This window comes from Lutjanus erythropterus, unplaced genomic scaffold, assembly GCF_056507025.1.
Source record: "Lutjanus erythropterus isolate fLutEry1 unplaced genomic scaffold, fLutEry1.hap2 Scaffold_203, whole genome shotgun sequence".
In the NCBI taxonomy this organism is placed as follows: domain Eukaryota; kingdom Metazoa; phylum Chordata; class Actinopteri; order Lutjaniformes; family Lutjanidae; genus Lutjanus; species Lutjanus erythropterus.
The window spans coordinates 35001-40000 of record NW_028146680.1 but is presented as its reverse complement, the minus strand read 5'-3'; positions in this window follow the sequence as shown (position 1 = coordinate 40000).

Genomic DNA, 5000 nt, shown 5'->3' with positions numbered 1-5000 from the left:
CGCTGCCGATGGGTTTCCGGGCCCGGCCCGGGATCCGACAAAGGGACGCCGGGCGTGGAGGGGGGGCTGTGGGCCGTCGGAGGCGAACCCGCAAGGGCCGGAGGAGCCGTCCGTCCGCCCGGACGAACGAACGAACGAACGCCGGCGGGCGGGGGCCCTCCGATGGCGGGTCACGTTTGCCGATCGGTCGGTGGGTCTGGACGGGGGCGTGGGGAAAGAAAAGAAGCTCCGGGAGAAGAAGCGGCCGAGCGGGGACGCCCCCGCCCGCCGTCCCGCATCTCCGTAACCCGGAAGCCCGGCGGGGACCCGTAACCGCTTCGTGAGCCCGTTCCCTGGAAACGGACGGGCCGTTTCCTACCGTGTTCTGCCGCCCGACGCGCCTACGGGGGCCGGCGCGGCCACCCTTCCCTCCGTTCGTGACGTGAGAAAAGTGGTTCTTCAAAACGGACGGGGAGTTTCCTACGGCGTTCCGGCGCTGACCTTCCCGAGGGGTGGGGGGGCGCGGGGAAGGGCCGCGGGCCCGGTTTTACGGCCTGGCCCTCTGACCCGCACGGACGGACGGGGCGTTTCCTACCGTGTTCACAGGGCCCCCCGGAGGTCCGGCCTGGCCCTCTGACCGGGGCCTAGGGGCCTCCCTTACCAGGGACCCAGCCTGGCCCTGTGAACCCCAGGCCCTGGGGGGATGCCTTACCAGGGATCCAGCCTGACCCTCTGACCCCCAGGCCCTGGGGGGGGGGGGGGGATGCCTTACCAGGGATCCAGCCTGGCCCTGTGACCCCCCAGGCCCTGGGGGGATGCCTTACCAGGCATCCAGCCTGACCCTCTGACCCCCAGGCCCTGGGGGGGGATGCCTTACCAGGCATCCAGCCTGACCCTCTGACCCCCAGGCCCTGGGGGGGGGGGGATGCCTTACCAGGGATCCAGCCTGGCCCTGTGACCCCCAGGCCCTGGGTGGGGATGCCTTACCAGGGATCCAGCCTGGCCCTGTGACCCCCAGGCCCTGGGTGGGGATGCCTTACCAGGGATCCAGCCTGGCCCTCTGACCCCCCAGGCCCTGGGGGGGATGCCTTACCAGGGATCCAGCCTGGCCCTCTGACCCCCCCAGGCCCTGGGGGGGATGCCTTACCAGGGATCCAGCCTGGCCCTGTGACCCCCAGGCCCTGGGTGGGGATGCCTTACCAGGGATCCAGCCTGACCCTCTGACCCCCAGGCCCTGGGGGGGGGGATGCCTTACCAGTGGGCCAGCCTGGCCCTGTGACCCCCCCCAGGCCCTGGGGGGATGCCTTACCAGGCATCCAGCCTGACCCTCTGACCCCCAGGCCCTGGGGGGGGGGGGATGCCTTACCAGGCATCCAGCCTGACCCTCTGACCCCCAGGCCCTGGGGGGGGGGGGGGATGCCTTACCAGGGATCCAGCCTGGCCCTGTGACCCCCAGGCCCTGGGTGGGGATGCCTTACCAGGGATCCAGCCTGGCCCTCTGACCCCCCCAGGCCCTGGGGGGGATGCCTTACCAGGGATCCAGCCTGGCCCTGTGACCCCCAGGCCCTGGGTGGGGATGCCTTACCAGGGATCCAGCCTGGCCCTCTGACCCCCCCAGGCCCTGGGTGGGGATGCCTTACCAGGGATCCAGCCTGGCCCTCTGACCCCCCCAGGCCCTGGGGGGGATGCCTTACCAGGGATCCAGCCTGACCCTCTGACCCCCAGGCCCTGGGTGGGGATGCCTTACCAGGGATCCAGCCTGGCCCTCTGACCCCCCAGGCCCTGGGGGCTCCCTTACCAGGGATCCAGCCTGGCCCTCTGACCCCCAGGCCCTGGGGGGCTCCCTTCCCCGGACTCTCCGCCCCACCCCTGGGCTCGGGCTCTCTTCTCCGGACCCGCTGCCACCACCCACCCCACAACCCACTTCACCCCCAGACCCGGCCTCTCTTCTCCGGACCCGCTGCACCCCCCCAGGCCCTGGGGGGGATGCCTTACCAGGGATCCAGCCTGGCCCTGTGACCCCCAGGCCCTGGGTGGGGATGCCTTACCAGGGATCCAGCCTGACCCTCTGACCCCCAGGCCCTGGGGGGGGGGATGCCTTACCAGTGGGCCAGCCTGGCCCTGTGACCCCCCCCAGGCCCTGGGGGGATGCCTTACCAGGCATCCAGCCTGACCCTCTGACCCCCAGGCCCTGGGGGGGGGGGGATGCCTTACCAGGCATCCAGCCTGACCCTCTGACCCCCAGGCCCTGGGGGGGGGGGGGGGATGCCTTACCAGGGATCCAGCCTGGCCCTGTGACCCCCAGGCCCTGGGTGGGGATGCCTTACCAGGGATCCAGCCTGGCCCTCTGACCCCCCCAGGCCCTGGGGGGGATGCCTTACCAGGGATCCAGCCTGGCCCTGTGACCCCCAGGCCCTGGGTGGGGATGCCTTACCAGGGATCCAGCCTGGCCCTCTGACCCCCCCAGGCCCTGGGTGGGGATGCCTTACCAGGGATCCAGCCTGGCCCTCTGACCCCCCCAGGCCCTGGGTGGGGATGCCTTACCAGGGATCCAGCCTGGCCCTCTGACCCCCCCAGGCCCTGGGGGGGATGCCTTACCAGGGATCCAGCCTGACCCTCTGACCCCCAGGCCCTGGGTGGGGATGCCTTACCAGGGATCCAGCCTGGCCCTCTGACCCCCCAGGCCCTGGGGGCTCCCTTACCAGGGATCCAGCCTGGCCCTCTGACCCCCAGGCCCTGGGGGGCTCCCTTCCCCGGACTCTCCGCCCCACCCCTGGGCTCGGGCTCTCTTCTCCGGACCCGCTGCCACCACCCACCCCACAACCCACTTCACCCCCAGACCCGGCCTCTCTTCTCCGGACCCGCTGCACCCCCCCAGGCCCTGGGGGGGATGCCTTACCAGGGATCCAGCCTGGCCCTGTGACCCCCAGGCCCTGGGTGGGGATGCCTTACCAGGGATCCAGCCTGACCCTCTGACCCCCAGGCCCTGGGGGGGGGGATGCCTTACCAGTGGGCCAGCCTGGCCCTGTGACCCCCCCCAGGCCCTGGGGGGATGCCTTACCAGGCATCCAGCCTGACCCTCTGACCCCCAGGCCCTGGGGGGGGGGGATGCCTTACCAGGCATCCAGCCTGACCCTCTGACCCCCAGGCCCTGGGGGGGGGGGGGGGATGCCTTACCAGGGATCCAGCCTGGCCCTGTGACCCCCAGGCCCTGGGTGGGGATGCCTTACCAGGGATCCAGCCTGGCCCTCTGACCCCCCCAGGCCCTGGGGGGGATGCCTTACCAGGGATCCAGCCTGGCCCTGTGACCCCCAGGCCCTGGGTGGGGATGCCTTACCAGGGATCCAGCCTGGCCCTCTGACCCCCCCAGGCCCTGGGTGGGGATGCCTTACCAGGGATCCAGCCTGGCCCTCTGACCCCCCCAGGCCCTGGGTGGGGATGCCTTACCAGGGATCCAGCCTGGCCCTCTGACCCCCCCAGGCCCTGGGGGGGATGCCTTACCAGGGATCCAGCCTGACCCTCTGACCCCCAGGCCCTGGGTGGGGATGCCTTACCAGGGATCCAGCCTGGCCCTCTGACCCCCCAGGCCCTGGGGGCTCCCTTACCAGGGATCCAGCCTGGCCCTCTGACCCCCAGGCCCTGGGGGGCTCCCTTCCCCGGACTCTCCGCCCCACCCCTGGGCTCGGGCTCTCTTCTCCGGACCCGCTGCCACCACCCACCCCACAACCCACTTCACCCCCAGACCCGGCCTCTCTTCTCCGGACCCGCTGCACCCCCCCAGGCCCTGGGGGGGATGCCTTACCAGGGATCCAGCCTGGCCCTGTGACCCCCAGGCCCTGGGTGGGGATGCCTTACCAGGGATCCAGCCTGACCCTCTGACCCCCAGGCCCTGGGGGGGGGGATGCCTTACCAGTGGGCCAGCCTGGCCCTGTGACCCCCCCCAGGCCCTGGGGGGATGCCTTACCAGGCATCCAGCCTGACCCTCTGACCCCCAGGCCCTGGGGGGGGGGGATGCCTTACCAGGCATCCAGCCTGACCCTCTGACCCCCAGGCCCTGGGGGGGGGGGGGGGATGCCTTACCAGGGATCCAGCCTGGCCCTGTGACCCCCAGGCCCTGGGTGGGGATGCCTTACCAGGGATCCAGCCTGGCCCTCTGACCCCCCCAGGCCCTGGGGGGGATGCCTTACCAGGGATCCAGCCTGGCCCTGTGACCCCCAGGCCCTGGGTGGGGATGCCTTACCAGGGATCCAGCCTGGCCCTCTGACCCCCCCAGGCCCTGGGTGGGGATGCCTTACCAGGGATCCAGCCTGGCCCTCTGACCCCCCCAGGCCCTGGGTGGGGATGCCTTACCAGGGATCCAGCCTGGCCCTCTGACCCCCCCAGGCCCTGGGGGGGATGCCTTACCAGGGATCCAGCCTGACCCTCTGACCCCCAGGCCCTGGGTGGGGATGCCTTACCAGGGATCCAGCCTGGCCCTCTGACCCCCCAGGCCCTGGGGGCTCCCTTACCAGGGATCCAGCCTGGCCCTCTGACCCCCAGGCCCTGGGGGGCTCCCTTCCCCGGACTCTCCGCCCCACCCCTGGGCTCGGGCTCTCTTCTCCGGACCCGCTGCCACCACCCACCCCACAACCCACTTCACCCCCAGACCCGGCCTCTCTTCTCCGGACCCGCTGCACCCCCCCAGGCCCTGGGGGGGATGCCTTACCAGGGATCCAGCCTGGCCCTGTGACCCCCAGGCCCTGGGTGGGGATGCCTTACCAGGGATCCAGCCTGACCCTCTGACCCCCAGGCCCTGGGGGGGGGGATGCCTTACCAGTGGGCCAGCCTGGCCCTGTGACCCCCCCCAGGCCCTGGGGGGATGCCTTACCAGGCATCCAGCCTGACCCTCTGACCCCCAGGCCCTGGGGGGGGGGGGATGCCTTACCAGGCATCCAGCCTGACCCTCTGACCCCCAGGCCCTGGGGGGGGGGGGGGGATGCCTTACCAGGGATCCAGCCTGGCCCTGTGACCCCCAGGCCCTG